Source organism: Zonotrichia albicollis, chromosome 28, assembly GCF_047830755.1.
Source record: "Zonotrichia albicollis isolate bZonAlb1 chromosome 28, bZonAlb1.hap1, whole genome shotgun sequence".
NCBI lineage: Eukaryota > Metazoa > Chordata > Aves > Passeriformes > Passerellidae > Zonotrichia > Zonotrichia albicollis.
Window position 1 is genome coordinate 5,307,667 of NC_133846.1, and position 17,011 is coordinate 5,324,677.

Genomic DNA, 17,011 nt, shown 5'->3' on the forward strand with positions numbered 1-17,011 from the left:
TGGAACCACACAGGTCTTACAATACAACATATATTCAGGCCCCCACAGAGAACCACAGCGAGGTTCTCCTGCCCCCCAAAAATGGGGGATCCTTGGATCAGAGAACAGGAGAGCACCTGGAAGTGTGAGGACTCCAATGTGGGAAACCCTGGGATGGTTCCTGTGCTCCTGGCAAGCCCCACCTGCCTCTCCAGAACCTGTCACCCCTGAAGCATCCTTTGCTCTCCAGAGCTGCCCCAAGTGCAGCCAACCCCCCAGGAGATCCCACACATTCCCAGAGACACCAATACCTGCCTGGCACCTCTCCCACTCCCTTCCAAGCTTCCAGGAACACGAAACCCCTGCCAGAGTGGGTGTGGGACTGGCTGGAGGTGGCCAGGCCGGTGTTGGCACCGCGGGGCTGCTGCTCCATCCCGGAGCACGTGCCCGGCTGCCCCATCCTGCTCCATCCCTGCTTCCCTCGCTGTGCTCTTGAAAAGATTAAAAAAAAAAAGGAACCCCACTCCATCTCATTAAGAAAGTAAACACAAGAGCCGTCTAAGTGTCTAATTAAGCTTCTAATTAGTCCCTGCTTGTTACTAATGCAAATTAGATTACGCCGCTTAACTACAGCATGTCCACAACACCCTTGTTAATTGCGGCCTTTTGAAATTAAATTACTCCCTAATTAGCATATCAAAGCCATTGATTCGGAGCCAGGAAAGATGAGGGCAGGAGGAAGCCTAACGCCAAGTTTTGTTAATCAGGGACGTCTAATTAAATAGTGACGTGGAGCACGGGGCTCCCACCTCGCTGCTCCGGAGCCACCACACGTGGGGACCCGGGGACAGCCCCTCGGTGGGTGCTGGTGGTCTCTGGATCACTGCTGGGGTGATGGAGCAGCCTGTGGGCCAGCATGAAGGTTCATCACCTGTGTCCCATCAGGTGGGGATGCAGGTTTGGTATCCACGGCCCACTGAGCCATGATGAAAGTTTGGTACCCATATCCCATTAGATTGGGATACAGGTTTGGTATCCATGTCCCACCAGGTCAGGATGAAGGTTTGGTACCCATATCCCACTAGATTGGGATGAAGGTCTGGTATCCATGTCCCAGTGGGTCAGGATGAAAGTTTGGTATCCATATCCCACTAGACTGGGATACAGGTTTGGTGTCCATGTCCCAGTGGGTCAGGATGAAGGTTTGGTACCCATATCCCATTAGACTGGGATGAAGGTCTGGTATCCATGTCCCAGTGGGTCAGGATGCAGATCCAGCATTGGTGTCCCATCACAATGGGATGAAGGTCTGGTATCCATGTCCCAGTGGGTCAGGATGAAGGTTTGGTACCCATATCCCATTAGATTGGGATACAGGTTTGGTATCCATGTCCCAGTGGGTCAGGATGAAGGTTTGGTACCCATATCCCATTAGATAGGGATGAAGGTCTGGTATCCATGTCCCAGTGGGTCAGGATGCAGATCCAGCATTGGTGTCCCATCACAATGGGATGCAGGTCTGGTATCCATGTCCCAGTGGGTCAGGATGCAGATCCAGCACTGGTGTCCCATCACAATGGGATGAAGGTCTGGTATCCATGTCCCAGTGGGTCAGGATGAAGGTTTGGTACCCATGTCCCATTAGATTGGGATGCAGATCTGGTCCCAGTGGGCCAGGATGCAGATCTACTACCTGTGTCCCATCAGGTGGGGATGCAGGTTTGGTACCTGTGTCCCACTGAGCCAGGATGAAGGTTTGGTACCCATGTCCGTTAGACTGGGATGCAGGTTTGGTATCCACATCCCAGTGGGTCAGGATGAAGGTTTGGTACCCATATCCCACTAGATTGGGATACAGGTCTGGTATCCACATCCCAGTGGGTCAGGATGAAGGTTTGGTACCCAAACCCCATCAGGTTGGGATGCAGATCCAGAACTTGTGTCCCAATGGGTCAGGATGCAGGTCTGGTACCCCTGCCCCATCAGGTGGGGTTACAGGTCCAACAATTGTGTCCCATTAGCTCAGGATGCAGATCCAGCACCTGTGTCCCATCAGGTGGGGATGCAGGTCTGGTATCCACGTCCCAATGTGTCAGGATGAAGGTTTGATACCAAAGCCCCATTAGGTTGGGATGCAGGTCCAATGCCTGTGTCCCATCAGGTCAGGCTGCAGATCCAGAACCTGCTTCCCACCAGGCTGGGCGGCAGGTTTGGTACCCATGTCCTGGTGGGTTGGGATGCAGAACCAGAACCTGCGTCCCAATGGGTCAGGTTTGGTACCAGTGCCCCATCAGGTGTGGCTGAAGGTCCAACACCTGTGTCCCATCAGGATGGAATGCAGAACCAGTTTCTGTGTCCCAGTGGGACAGGACAAAGGTTTGGCACCTGTGTCCCATCAGTCTGGGATGCAGGACCAGCACCTGTGTCCCATCATGCCACGATACAGGCCTGGCACCTGTGTCCCATCAGTCTGGGATGCAGGCCCAGTGCCCAAATCCAGCAGGATTCCCAGTGGACTTCCCAAAATCCAGGAAGTCCCCACAGAGCCACATCAGCCACCACAGTGCCAGGTCCAGCCCTGCATCCCCTCATTTCTCATCCCCCTAAAAACTTGCTTTCCTTCAGCCCAACACAATCCAAATGGAAATTTAATGATCCCAAAACTCCCTTCTGTGCACATGGATCAGGGCCACCCTCTCCCCAGCCCCAAAATCCTTGGTGACCCCACAGAGGAGCAGGAGAGGCCCTCAGTGAGGACAGGCAGGGCTGGGAGAGCCTCTCACCTGTCACATCCCAAACCCACAAGAAGTGAGGGGACAGTGCAGGGCACAGGGGAGGTGACACCGGGGTCCTGACACCAAATCACCCCTTAGGGCACCGGGCTGGGGGGACACATCCCCTCACCATCCCTGAGGAGCCCTTGGATGGGGCACCCCCACCAAATCCCACATCATTCCCTCAAAGAAACCCCAAATCACCAAAACCACCTCTCTGCTCTCACCTGGGTGATCCCCCAACACCTCCAACCCCGAATTCCCACCTGGACATCAATAACAGAGCCACCAGGGAGGAGACTGCATCCAAAGGCAGAACCACTCCAAGGAGAGTGAAAGTGAAGCCTAATTTTGAAGTTATTTCAATAACTTCCTGAATGACCCAGTTCTTCCCATTTTATAACTTTTCCTAGATTTTTTTTTTGTGTGGTTTTTTTTCTCTCTTTTTTTTTTTTTTTTGTTTAAAGAGGTGGGAAGGGAAAAAAAATAAAGGGACGAAGATTGGAAAAGTTTAATAGAGGGAGAAAAAGTCTATTAAAAAAAAAAAAAAAAATAAGGCAGGCAGCCCGTCTCAGGGGAAGAGCTGAAATATTAAAGAAAGGAAAATCACTTCTCCGGCTGCCGAGCTAGGGCAGGAGAATGGAGCAGCTGGAAGAGAAGGAACGGGGCACTTTTAATTGAAAAAAAGGAGATTCAAATGAAATATCCAATATCCCCCGTTAAAGAAAGGAAGAAAGACGGACCTAGGCCGCCGAGAAATTGCTGAAAGCCCAAACTTTTCTTTCTCAGAAGTTATAGGAAAGAGGGATGAGAGAAAGGAAGGGAAAAAAGGGTCTTTCATCCGAGAGCAACTCGGGGGGAATGGAGGATGAGGGCGGGGAGAGACAGAGAGAGCGAGAGCAAGTTTTATTCATTTATTTTATTTTATGAGATGAGTAAAAATAATATATTTAAAATAAAAAAAAAAAAAAAAAGAAGAGAGAAAAGGCCGAGTTTTATAATGTCCCAGTGTTTGGAAGCAGCGGAAGGGAGCGGAGAGGGGGGAAAGCAACTAAGAACAGAAGGGCCGGCTCCAACCACCCGCCGCACGAGCCTCTCTCCCAACGAGATTCAATTAATTGATAACAAGAGGCATCAAATTAATTTTTCAAGGATGTTAGATTTTGATGAAGGAAAAAATCTCTCTGATTTTAATCGGGGCGGCGTTTAAAAGGCATAAATGAATATCCCTTTCTAATCATCTGAGGCGCCGAGGAAGCACCAAGCGGTTAACGTGGAAATTCAAATCGTTTAATTGGGGAGGGTGGGGGAAGAGGGGAGGTGGCCGTGGTGGGGGAAGGGGGCCCGGGGTTTTCTTTTTAAAGAGCTTTATGAAGAAATTATTTTTTTTTAAAAAATTATATTTCTTTCAAGCTCTCCCCCACTCCCCGTCCTTCTCCCAGCCCCGGAACGCAGCCGCACTTGGAAAAACCCATCTCAGAGCTCTTTTGCTTTTCAATAGAGACTGTTTCCCAGCACAATCTAATTAACAAAAATGATAATGAAGACGGCGGGGAAAAAATTTCAGAGGGAACAAAATGAAAAAAAAAAAAAACAAAACCCTCCAAACTCCCAGGGAAAAAAAAATCCCAAACCCACAGGATAAAGTGAGATTCCCAGCACGCTCAACTCCCATCCAACGCTCTGTGCTTCCACATGGGATGATGGTTTTAGGATTTGGGATGAGGTTTTCAGCACAATCCCCCCAAAATCCCATTTAAATAATTACCAGCGGCTCCCATTGCTGGTGTGGGATAGAGCTGTAACCAACACAGCATCACCCACACCAGTTTCCCAAAGGTTTTTAAAGCATCTCTCCGTAAATCCCAGCTCGGTTCAAGCCTCTCCCACACGCCCAGTGCCCGGCTCACACTTTTTTTGTAAAATTCACCCACTGGGGACACATCCCCGTGGTGCAAATCCCAGCTGGAATTCCTGCTGCAGACACCAGAGCCCCCATCCCACCCGGAGCACACGGAAAGCTCCGGCCAAAATCTCCTCTGTTCCCAGCCAGGATGGTCCCACACCTGCCTCCCACAGCCTGGGACACCTGAGGAAGAGGAGGCATCTTCCTCTTGGATGGAGGCTCCAGGACAGTGCTCTGTGGCAGTGAGGAAGAGCAGGGACACAGGAAAATGTCCTGACTCCATCCCTGCGAAGGCGAAAGCTCCCGGAAAAAGGGCAACGATGGGGGAAGCTCTTAAATCAAAATAAACCCCAAACTCCAGGGGCTCCCCACTCCCCATCCCATCAGGAGAGGTTGAAAACGGCAAGGATGGAGCCAGGGAGGAAGAAATGCCCTGGAGCAGGGACACTCTGGAATGGAGTGAGGAAAAATGCCAGGGCTCGGGCTCGGCCTCTCACGTCCTACCCCGAGGGAAATTTTCCAGCTGAGTTTGTGGGGAGTCAGACTGGAAGTTGCTAAAAGTCTCTCCTGGCCTTCAAATAATCCAGAGGGGAGGAAAAAACAGGCATGGTACCTATGGAGCAGGAGGGAGGAACTCGGATGCCACAAGTTTTCCCAGACTCCGTCGTGTCTGCGCAAAAATTCATCCAGTAAAGGCTCTGGGTAACGCACTCCCCGATGCTTTCCACGGCAAATCCCATTCCTATGCAGGAAGAGGTCTGGTTTCCACCCAGAAATTATGCTGCTCATGAGGAGGGAGAAGGAAAAAAGCAGTGGGGGCAAGAACTGTCCTTGGGCATTTTCAAACTCCTGGTCTGAAGTCCATTTTTTCTTCGCATCCCAATTGGAGGCAGCGTGACCCGAGGCCGGCTCCGTCTCTCAGCCCTGCCAGAGCCCGGCTCCACACTTCCCAACAGCTTCCCTGATTTTATTCCTGCACAGCCTGGCTTCTCCACGGCCAGCCTCAGCATCTCCTGGTTTCTGTGGGCACCTGCCACCGCCACAGAGCAAACCCAGCCCCGCAGACGAACGCGGCTCCGGAACAACCCCGCAGATTTCTCCACTAAAATGTGGGAAGCAGCGTGTTCAGCAGGGCTGTGCTGGGATCCGGGAATGCTGCTGGGTGCCCACGGAGAGGAGTGGGTGCTGCATTTGATATCTGAGGTGTTGGGAAAAGAGCAGGAGAAGCAGGAGCATCCCTTGGCTGCGGGAAGCGCTTGTCACCAGGACCCTGTGCTGAAATCAGGAGGTCACTGTGGTGCCCTTGGTGTCATCTGGATGAGCCATGTGCAGCCACCACATCCTCTTCCCAGGAATGTCTTCTTCCTAAGAATATCCTCTTTTTAGGATGTCCTCTTTTCAGGAATATCCCCCTCTGTGGCTCTTCCATGGGGAATCCGGGAGGCGCCGCCCGGCCCAGCACAGATGGATCCCCAGGGATGGCAGCAAATCTCTGCCACGGCTCCAGCGCCCCTCTGGATGCCAGCCTGGCACACAGGGAAGGGCTCTGGTCCCACAGCATCGCTCCAGGGTCACACTCAGCATTCCCAGGTCGTGCTGATCCATCCAGGCTCCTGAGCATCCCCAGAGCTCAGCGACAGCGGCGTCTTCAAACGCAGCACGTCCTGCTGGGCAAGGGGGAATCCATGTCCTCAATCCCTGCTTGTCCTCCTGGCAATGCGGAGATCCTGAAGCCCAATTTTAGGGTGTCCTGGCCCCCAGGTGGCTGCTGCTGCTCCAGCTCAGTGGCCAAGGAAAGCCCAGCACCTTCCCAGTGCCGTGGGACACAGAGCACCGTGCAAATCCCAGGGATTATTCCCAGGAATCGGGCTCCCTCCACCCCTCCTAAAAATAACCCTCATCCTTTAAAAATATTAAATAATGATTCACCAACTGCTGTCACCCTCCTGCAGTCCTGTGGGCACCTTGAGGTGCTGGGGCAAGGAGAGGTTCGAGGTTCCCAGTGCCCACCTGGCTCCCAACGTGTCCCCTGCCTGAGCAGGACTCACCACCAGACAACTGGAAGCTGCTGTTTTAGGGGAGATCCCAAAAACATCCCAGAGCTGAGGGCTCTGCCATGGGGGCACAGGTGAGGGTGCCCACCCAGGGCTGGGTGCCCACCCTCTGGGTGTCACCTTTGTCCCCTCTGGGTGTCACCTTTGTCCCAGGGCAGCCACAGCACAGCCCCCGAGTCCCCGCTCCTCCATAATCCGCTCACATCCTCTGCCCACATCTCCCGTGGGCATACAGAACTGTCCCCAAGCTGTCCCTGGGTGTCCCCAGAGCACTGACATCACCCACTGCAGGCCATGGTGTCACAGGGGCTGTCACGCGCAGGGTACCAAGCCAGGGGACGTCTCCTGTTGTCCCCAGACCAAAAATCATCACATCGTGGTGAGGGAAGGTGACAACACCGGGATACAGAACCAGACAAACTGTGGGGGAATCAGACAACAGCTGGGGACACCAAATCCCTCAGGACATGAGCCACATCCCTGTGTCCCCCATGTCCTCCCCAGCCCCAGCACAGTCCTGCCCCCTGCCAGGAGTTTTCAACCCCCTATTATTATTCTAAACCTCCAGATAAACCCAGCAATTTGTGCTCAGTTCCCACAGCGCTTGGGAAGGACCCACGCTGCAGTGGAAGGAGCTGTTTGTCCCCTCTGAGGGGACAGGAGTCTGTCCTTCCATCCTTTTTCCCAGAGGGACGGGCACAGCCCTGTCTCCATCCCAAATTTACAGCTGGAATTCAGCAGCATCTCCTGCTCCCAATGCATCTCCTGCTCCAGCATGAGGGAGCAGCCAGCACCGACCCTCCCAGAGCCAGCAGCAACCCCCAAACCACCCCCTCACCTGCCAAACCCCCTCCCACTGCATTCCCACTCTTCCTCAGGGAGGATTTTAAACCCCCAGCCCCACAGAGCAGGGGGTCACCCCAGCATTCCTGATTCCAAGCGGTGCCGGTGTCGGAGCTGCTGGGAAACCTGTGGGATGAGGGATGAGGAGGGGTTTGCTCCATGGGCTGCTCCCACAGCTCCAAAGTCTGACCCAGATTTGGAGCCACGGCTCCACTTCCCAGGGAAAATGGAATTTGTTCAGTGGGAGCCCACCAGAACCAAGGGAAAGATTTCAAGGGATTTGGGAACGGCCCTGCCCTGTATTCTTTTATGAATTAAACCTGGGTGAAAAGGAGAAGTGGGAATAGCCCAGACAGGGCTGTGGCTGCATCCAGAGGGTCCTGAGCATCCCTCAGGATGCAGAGCCCAGCCCTGAGATCTATCCCATGGGAAAGGGCTGAGCTGGGCCCTGCAGCCCCCGGCACCTCTGGGTCTGACTTTGGGAGACTGAAATCCCAGTTCCAGCCCAAATCCCACTGCTGTCACTTTGGGAAAAGGGGATGGAGTGAAGGTTGTGCTGAGCCACGGGAGCAGAGCTCAGCCAGAATTCCCTTCCCAGGGTTTCTCTGACTCACTCGTGCTCTGACCTCTCCCAGGATGGATTTTTGGACATTTCCCTTCACTTGTTTCTCTTGAGAGCAAATTGAAGGAGTCTCTCTTCCCCAACATGTACAAAAAGCCAAAATTACAGAGATCTGCCCCGATTCTTCCTGTCCTTCTCCTCCATGGGAGAACAAGGGCTCTGCTGCCAAACCAGACCCCCTACAAACCCCGAGTGCCTTGGGGACAGAGGGACAGGAATGGGCCCTGCCAGGGAGGCAGAACTGAGGATGAGAACCCCAGACCACGAGTTCCAAGAGGCTGAGCCAAGCTGGGAGCAATGGGATGAACAGGAGCATCACCCTCCTCCTCCTCCTCATTCCCCAGCTTTACCCACCCAGCAGGTGACAAAAGCCCCTTTTGTGCTCCAAATTAAGAATTCTTGCTGATTTTGAGGGTTTGATTATTAATGGGGAACATCTGTGGCAGCCTGGCTCCCCAAACCCTGCTGGGGATGAGCACAGGGCAGGGCAGCAGGGGATGGGGATGGGGGACCCTGTCCTGCCCACAAACCCAACCCCATCCCCATCCCAGCAGGACAAAAATCCACCCAGGAAGCTGCAGGGAAAGCAGGTTGGAGTGTAAAGGAGAAATGTAAATTTTCAGGAAATAATCCCAGAGAACGGCAAAGCCGGAGACTTTATAATCCCACCTGAATCCACCTCGCTAAAAACCCAGGGCTCTGCAGCTCTGCCCGGCCCAGCATTTTGCTCATTTCCGAAATTAACATTTCCTGCCTCAAAACTCACAGGACACTTCTCTCCATGCCTTTATTTGCTGCTCCTCTGTTTTTAACAGGCCTGGTGATGCCGCGCTTCTCTTCCCCATCCAAGCTCAGTGAATTTCCCTCCCACTGCTGGGACAAGGGACACAGAGGGGACACAGGAGAGCTTTTCTCCCTGTCCAGAATTGTCTCTGCCCAATATCCTGCCCAGATCAGCCCAAAACTCTGGATTCTCAACAAGGAATTTCAGCTCTGCCAGGGTATTTCCTCCACAAGTTGTGGCTCCTCCAACCCCGCTGTGCCCACCCTGAGCCCCAAAAGCTTTTCCTGAGGCTGCAGTGGGGCACTGTCCCCGCACCTGGGATGTCCCCTGCCATCCCTTCCCTTCTCCAGGAGCTGAGGAAGCCCCAGGTCCCTGCAGGCCGTGGGGTCCCCCCTGCTCCAGGAGCACAAGCTGGGGTGCCCCGTGCTGGAACCCCCATGCCAAGGGATGTGCCATGAGCCCCGTGCCATCTCCAGGAGCTCTCCCTGGGCCGTGGAGCACCAGCAGAAGGGCAAATCCCCACTCCCAAGCATGGCAGGCACACGGGAGAGGCAGGAATGTGAATCCAAGGGGCCTCCAGATGGAAGGAACTGTTGAGAATCCGGGATCACAGCTCATCCCTGGCTCCACAGCACAACCCTGGCCTTGTATTCTGTATTTAACCTCCAATCTTGAGCCCTTTTCCACTGTTCCCTCTTTTCCAAGGCATCTTTTCCCAGTCCATGGTGGTCCCATCCACATGCAGCTCCCAGACTCAGCATAAACAGCAGAGAGAAAATCACTCACCTAAAATCTACAGGTTGTGGAACAAAGCAGGGCTCAGAGAAAGCGAGGGAAGGGTTTGGGATCAGAGCTGACAGACCCCAGGGGAAGCTGGCAGTGGGATGCTCAGCCAGGAACCTGGAATGGCACCGATTTTGTGCCTTTATCAGCCCTGGAGCAGGGAAATCCTTGTGGATAAGCCCAGCTCTGGCCAAGGGCTGCTCCAAGGAGTCGATCCTGAGCCCCTGCTCCGGGTGAGTGGCTCCTCCTGGCCATGGCTCCATGTGGGAACAACGGCAGCAGCATCTCCATGAGCTGCCCAACACACCCTGACGGCACCTGAGCACAAACCCGTCCCACTGGGCCTTCCTCCTCTTCCTTTTCCTCCTCCTCCTCCTCCTGCTCCAGCCGGGGCCGTCCCGGTGCTCCCCAGCCCCATCTGCCCATTGCAGCTCCGGAGGATTTTTCCCAATGAGGCAGAAAAAATCACTTCCAAATCACCTCCAAATCACCCCCCACCGTGCGATTTTTTTTCCTCCTCTACCCCCTTAAATTATTTTGTGCACTTTCCCACCGTTTTTAAACGAATCTTCCATCAAACCATTTCATTACCCCGACTTCTCCCTCCGACAAACCCAGCGCGGAGCCCTGAGCAGAGCAAGGTGAGATTTCCTCCACATCCACCCTCTGCTCCTTTATCCTCCCAGGTAAAAAAAAAAAAAAAAACCCAGGTTTTGCTGCCAGCCTGGCTCCACAATGCAGGAGGAGGCACAGCTTCCCCAGGAACGCGCTGCCAACAGCTGCTGCCAACCTGCCAGGGCACGGAGCCGCCGGCAAGTGTCACCGGGGCTGGCAACGCCACAGCGCTCCACCCCAGAGAGAGACCTGGGCACAACAGGCTGCAAACACAGCCTGGCTTCTCCTTAAAAACCAAATAAACCCCGGGAGAAAGGATCCAGGCTCACACCGGGCTCCTTTCCCTGCGCAATCCGGTGCCAACCCCGTGCCCGTGGCACAGGAATCCCTCAATGACTTCCCTGCAGCTCCAGCACGATCCCTGAGAAATAAATCGTGGATTTGGATCTCTCCTTGCCTCCTCTGATTCTCCTGCCTCTCCCTTCTCCCTGATGCCATTCCACTTCCAAGCGCGTTTTTGTCACGGGCGGCCGGATCACCACAACACATTTCGTGCTGAGCCGTGCCAAGAGCCGTTTAAATTAGGAAAAGTTTGTAAAAAACAAAAACAAACCCTCGAGCGGCGTCTTGGCTGGATTTCATCTCCCAAACACTTGGAGAGGGGGGGGAGGAAAGAGAAAAAAAAAAAAAAAAAAAAAAAAGAAGAAAAAAGATTAGGAAGTTTTTTCAAGCTGTGCCCGGCCCCCATCTTGATCTACAAGTTCTGTTTGACTTGAAAAGGTGCAGCACAAGGAGGTTTGGTAAGAGATAAAATGGGTGCAAGTCCTTGCCCTGAGCTGGCCCAGGAGCCAGTGCTGCTGGTCACAGCCCCATCAGGGGGCTCTGGGGACACCCCAAGTGTCACCAGCTCCGTGCAGGGCCACGTCCCAGCTCCTGGGGTTGTTTCAGAGCCAGCTGCTCCCCCTGAGTTTCAATCAGGTGCACCCACGAGAATTTTTACACCTTCCGAGGCAAACACATGGAAATTCCAGGCTCGGAGTGGTTTTATTTTCTCTTTTTCCTTCTCTCTCGTGCTACCAGAGCTCATCCCTGTGTGGGGAGATGCCCATGGAGCAGGACCGAGCTCCCCACCCTGCAGAATCCCCCTGTCTGAGCTGCAGGAGCTGCAAGGCAGAGAGGAAGGGACAGAACCAGAGAGGAAGGGACAAAACCAGAGAGGAAGGGACAGAACCAGAGAGGAAGGGACAGAACCAGAGAGGAAGGGACAGAACCAGAGAGGAAGGGACAAAGCCAGAGGAATGGACAGAAACACAGAGGAAGGGACAGAAACACAGAGGAAGGGACAGAACCAGAGAGGAAGGGACAGGAAATTTCAAGTTCCCACTTGCAGAAGCGGCAGGTGACACCGAGACAGCAGCGGGGTCATTTCGGGAGCAGAGCCGAACCCCAGGGTGTCCCTGGAGGAGGAGGTGGGATCCCTCCCCACACCCAAAAATGGGGAACAACCCCTGGAGACCCCAAACCCACCTTGCCAGCCTCATCCCAGCGCTCTGCTGGGCTTCAAACCCACGGGGATGAAGGGGAAATAAACCCATCACAGCCCTTCCCGAAATAAGAGAATTTCCCCAAATCCTTCATGCTCCCAGAGCCCACAGCGAGGGGGAAGGCAAGGAGCCATAAATGTGTATGAGTTATAAACCCAGGGACCTCCAGGCTTCTCCTCCCGCCTTTCCCCGGTGGGAAGAATGAGCCTGTTCCCGTTGCCCCCCACCTTGCTGCCACAAAGGCAATCCCAGCCCCACAACTCTCCCCCTCCGGCCCCGCTCCCCGCCGGACCGACAAGAAAGGAGAAAAAAAGGATGGAAGGGGGGGTGGAAAAAAAAAAAAATATCAAAGGAGAGAAAACGCTGAAAGGCAGAGCCCCCCGGCCCCTCCCCAGCCCCACAGCGAGACACAAACATCAGCAGACTCAAAGCATCCCCCGAGCCAGCGGCGGAAAAGAAAAGCTGCCGGGCTCTCCGGGCAGCAACTTCACAACTGAGTGCACTCGCATTCCTGCCGGGTTATTAGGAGAGAAAGGCCGAGGGCCCGAGGAGATATTTTAGTGTCACTTGGTTTTATACATTGCACTGATTTTTTTTGTTGTTGTTGTTTTTTTCCGAATGCTCCCTGCTCTTCCCTTTCCAAATGGGATGCAAAACCTGCAGCTGCCTGGTTTCCAGGCAGGACAGCGGGGCTGCACGGGGATTTTAGAGATATTTTGGATATTATCTGTTTCTCCAGCCCCTTCCCCACTTCCCCCAGCAGCAACTTTAATCCGTTTTATTCCACCTCGCTCCGTTTGCTCAGCCTTTCCCCCTTCACCTCCTCCTTCCCTGACCCCGCTGGGTGACACATCCCGGGGTGCAGGGGATGGAGGGGGGCATTTTCCACACTGATCCCGTTCTCCTGCACTTTTCCCCCCATCAAATCCAACTTTGGTGCCACTTTGGATTTTATATTTCACCTGCCCGCGATGCTCGATCCAGCCGGGAACGGACGCACCCCATCCCCACACTGAGAATCCCGTTAAAAAAGGGGCTTTGGGATGGGGGAGATCCACAAAAAAACCGCATCTAGCAAATAATAAATTAAAATTATACATGAAAACAAAGGGGGGGCAGCTCAAAGCAGCAGCTCCCAGCGTTATTTCTGGGAGATGCCGGGAGCAGAGGGCTCCGGGATCTTCTCCACTGCCCCCAATGCCACACCACAAAGGGCAGGAGAAGCCGGAGCCTCCCAGGGCTCCACAGCCCTGACAAAGCTCCCTGGTTTGGCACAGGGAATTCTGCCCCTTCTCCCCCACATTTTCCCCTTTCCCAGTTTGATTTAAGCAACCTGAAAGAGAAAAAAAAAATAAATAAAAAGGGGGAGAGCAGAGTAATTTTTCCAAACCTGATTATTTCCTCCACCCACCCGCTCCTGGAGCTTGTTAGATTTATTTCTGATGGACTTTAAGGTGGGGCGACAATTAAAAAAAAAAATTAAAATCCTTAATTTAGAGTTAAGATTCTGGAAAACCCTGAGACTTTGCTGTGTTTTAATCGAGAATATGGGGAGGCATGAAAGGGAACCCATCCCTGCCGACACCCGGGACCGGGTCACGCCGCCTGCCTGAGACACATGTTGGGTTGATTTAACATCAAATCCCTGCTCTCCACGGAACGTATTCCCCGTGTAAATTTTTAACACACCAGCAGAAATTTGTAAAAGTAAATCCTCCTTCTGGTTTGGGTTAAAAACAACCCAACCTTTTCATACAGAAACTAATAACAATTTTATTGTCTGCCCCACAGCTTTACGACGCTCGCGGAGAAGTGAGGTCTTAATCCGATGGAAGTTGGGGTGGAGGGTGGGAAAAGGAAAATCTTGGGGTATCAAGTGATGGGGAGGGAAGAGCTGCCTGAAGCTGAGGAGAGATCCCAGGCAGGAATTCGGACATCAATTCCTCCAGGACTACATTAAGAGCAGCAGAAAAGAAAAAAATAATAATCTCAGCGCAAGTTTTCCGAGCGGGCACTTCCCAACCGCGACTCCCGGCAAAGTGGGGTTGGTGAATTATTCCCACTTTCTCCTCTGCACATTTTTTCATTTGTATTAAAAAGTGCACAGGACGGTGAGAGGGGGAAACACACGGCCCTTGGCATGTTAGCGTTTTAAACGGGGAAAGAGAAACCAGCATCGCTCCCAAACGGAAAAAGAAAACCCAATTACGCTCCACTTGTTCTCTCCCATCCACACCTCCGAACGCGCCTGCCAACTCAAACCAGATCTCCTACACCCAAAGAAACATCCAGAGCCATCCTCGGCACCTCCCGAAGTGCCCTTTCCTCCCGGAGAGGGGGAGAGGGCAGAGCAGACAGAGGCGCGTTTGTTTATCCCACGGAGGAGCGGGGGAAGAATAGAAAAATCCCTGAACTTTGCCAGCGCCGGGAGAGCATCGCAACGACGGCGGACACCGCGCTGGGAAGGGGATGTTGCCGGAGGCTGATCCAGGGCTCCTGGTGAGCCAGCACACGCTGCCTGCCCGGGAATTTCGGAACTCCCAGAAGACGATGCTCCGTAATAAAAACTCTTCCCGAGCACGTTATCACTGCCGCTATCACCGGCAGCGTCCCCGCTGAGCCCCCGCGGCGCCGGGCATCGTGTCCTGGTTAGAGAGACCCCTCCCAAAATCCTTGGAAAAGCCTCCCCAGCCTCTCTCCCCGTCCGAACAAAGGCGCACGGAACCCCCGCAAACTTTACAAGCGGGTGAAAGGCAGGCGCGGGTGAGCCGCGGGGCAGGCGGCTGCCGTCAGCCCCTCCGGAATCCAAACCTGCGGGGCTTTCTCGGGAATATTCTCCAGCTCCATCCGAAGCCGTGCCTCGTCCTCCTCTCCCTCACCTTGCGGTCTGGGTTAGGGTTTGGACGCTGGATTTTTTCCCAGGGCGCTGCGGGAGCGACGGCCGGGCAGGCTGCAGGTTGTCAGGGACGGCGGCGGCTGCTGCTTCTCGCAGGAATTGCAAAACTTGGGGCAGACTTACGGATTTCTCTCCGAGGAGGGAATCACACACCCCCCGGGCCCAAGCGGCAGCGGGTCGAGGCTGAGTTAAAATGTGATGGAGGAGGGGAAGGGGGAGAAAGGGGGGAAAAACCCACCGGAGCCCCTCCAGCAGCCGGAATTCAACCAAAACTGCCGGAGAGAAAGGAAAAGATGGGGAGGAAATGGGAAGCACCAACAAAGGGAGCGCTGGGGCGGCTGCAGGGCAGGGGCGGCCGGGCCCCCCCCCCCCCCCCGAGCCCGGTGCGCTGCCCCCTCGGGGGGTGCGGGACCCCCGAAGCGGAGGCGGGTCCGGATCCGGCACCGGCAGCGCGGCTGTGCCGGCGGCAGCGCAACTTTCCCGGGCCCCGACCCCTCCTTACCGAGGGGGCTGCGACCCCCCCCCCTTCCCCTCCCGGTTACCGGCCGCCCAAAACGCCTCGGGGGCGGCGGCGACCCCCGCGCCCGCCCGGAGCGGGGCAGCCCCGCACGCACCGGGACCCCTGCACGCACCGCGACCCCCGCGCCGCTCGGGGAGCACCGGGACCCCCCCGGGGAACGCTCGGTGCCCACCGAGCCCCGGCTCCCCCAGCGCCGGCCCCGCTCCCTTTGTCCGGGCGCCGTAACAAAACTTCCGAGCGCGGCGCGGCCGAGCGCGGGGCACGGCCCGCCCGGGGGGCAGCGAGGGGACACCGGGGAGGGGGGGACACCACAGCCCGAGCCCCCCGCACCTGCCGGGGGGTCGCACCCCGGGGGGACACCCACAGTCGGGATGGGATGGGATGGGACGGGACCCCGCGCCGCTCGCACCCACCTGGTCGCGCCGCTCGCCGGGCTCCGGGGCGGGCATGAGCCGCGCCGCCGCCGCCGCTGCTGCTGCTTCCCCCGCCAGCCCAGCGCAGCCCTCCCCGCACCGGCACCTTCCCCAAACTTGGACGGGGCGGGCGCGGCGGGGCCGGGGCTCAGAGGCGGCGCGGCATGGCCGGGCCGGGGGGCTCCGTGCCGCGGAGCTCCGAGCGGGGCTGGGCGCGGGCAGCCGGGGCCGGCCGGGCCGTGGCCGCGCTCTCAGGTCCGGCTCGGCGCGGCGGCGGCGCGGGCGCGGCGGCGGCGCGGGGCGGGCGCCGGCCGCCCTACCATAGTTCCTCTAAAGCAGGTGCAGCCGCTTTCCTCGCCCGAGCGTCCCCCCCCGCGCCCCCCGCTCGCTCGCCCGGAGTTGTTTTGGTTTTTTTTGGGTTTTTAGGGGGGGTCTCCCCTCGCTGGTTGGAGCACACCCGCCTCCCTTCCCCCCACCTCCAGCCCGGTGTTCTTTGGGCCCCCCCGCGTTTTGCTCATTAATGCCTGCGCTAATTGGTTTCTGCCGCGGTCGGTCCCCGGCGCGCAGCGAAGCTGTGGGGTTGGGGAAAGGGGGGAGCGGCGGGGAAACTGAGGCACGGGGGGATTGGGGATGCGGGTCGGGGCGCTCCGGGTGGGGAAAGAGCGCTCGGAACACCGAGTTCAACGCGCGGGGCAGAGGCAGGACAGGGGCGCTGAGCTCCATTTACAGATGGGAACAGCGAGAGGCTGAGCTGGTGACCTCAACACCTCCAAATCCGCCCTGTGACACCCCTGGGACACCCCCGTGACACCCCAACATCCCATCCCACAGCAGGGACAGAATCCCCAGAGCCCCTGGGGGAACAGAGCTGTGTCAGGGTGCAGCACCCAAAGCAGCACCAGGATGCTGGACCCAAACCAACACCCCGATATCGCACCCAAACATCTGCAGAGAGGCCCCAAAACTCCCAGACCCAATCCAGCAGCCGGGTGCTGCTCCCAAACCCTCTCCCAGCGCTGGGGACACGGGTCAGGGTGACACAGCTGGAGCAGGGCAGGGATCAGCGTCCCAGCCTTGCCACTGCCCCAGTTTGGGGCTGAATTCCCACCTGTCAGGCGCCGGCACACTGGGCATGGATGATCCCACTCCCACAGGCAGAGGTTTTCCAAAACCAGTTACGTCCTGATGGCACCAAAGAGCGGCCACTCTGTTCTCTTTTTTAAAATTCAAAAGTGGCTCTTTTGAAATTTCCATTTTAAGAGGTGAAACTGGAATGAA

The 17,011-nt window shown here is 55.9% G+C and overlaps 1 protein-coding gene across 6 annotated transcripts in view; it reads right to left on the bottom strand.

Moving 5' to 3' along the window:
• The window catches only part of FOXP4 (forkhead box P4), a 63,026-nt gene extending 46,996 nt beyond the window's left edge, over positions 1 to 16,030 (bottom strand). For 4 of the 6 annotated variants that reach the window (XM_074528139.1, XM_074528137.1, XM_074528138.1 and 1 more), the window contains exon 1: positions 15,734 to 16,030. The gene's annotated coding sequence lies outside the window, so the exon portion shown is untranslated. Of the gene's footprint in view, positions 1 to 14,715; positions 15,236 to 15,733 lie in introns of those variants that run through there. The other 2 variants (XM_074528136.1, XM_074528135.1) reach the window with 2 other exon arrangements.
• Positions 16,031 to 17,011: the final 981 nt, after the last annotated feature.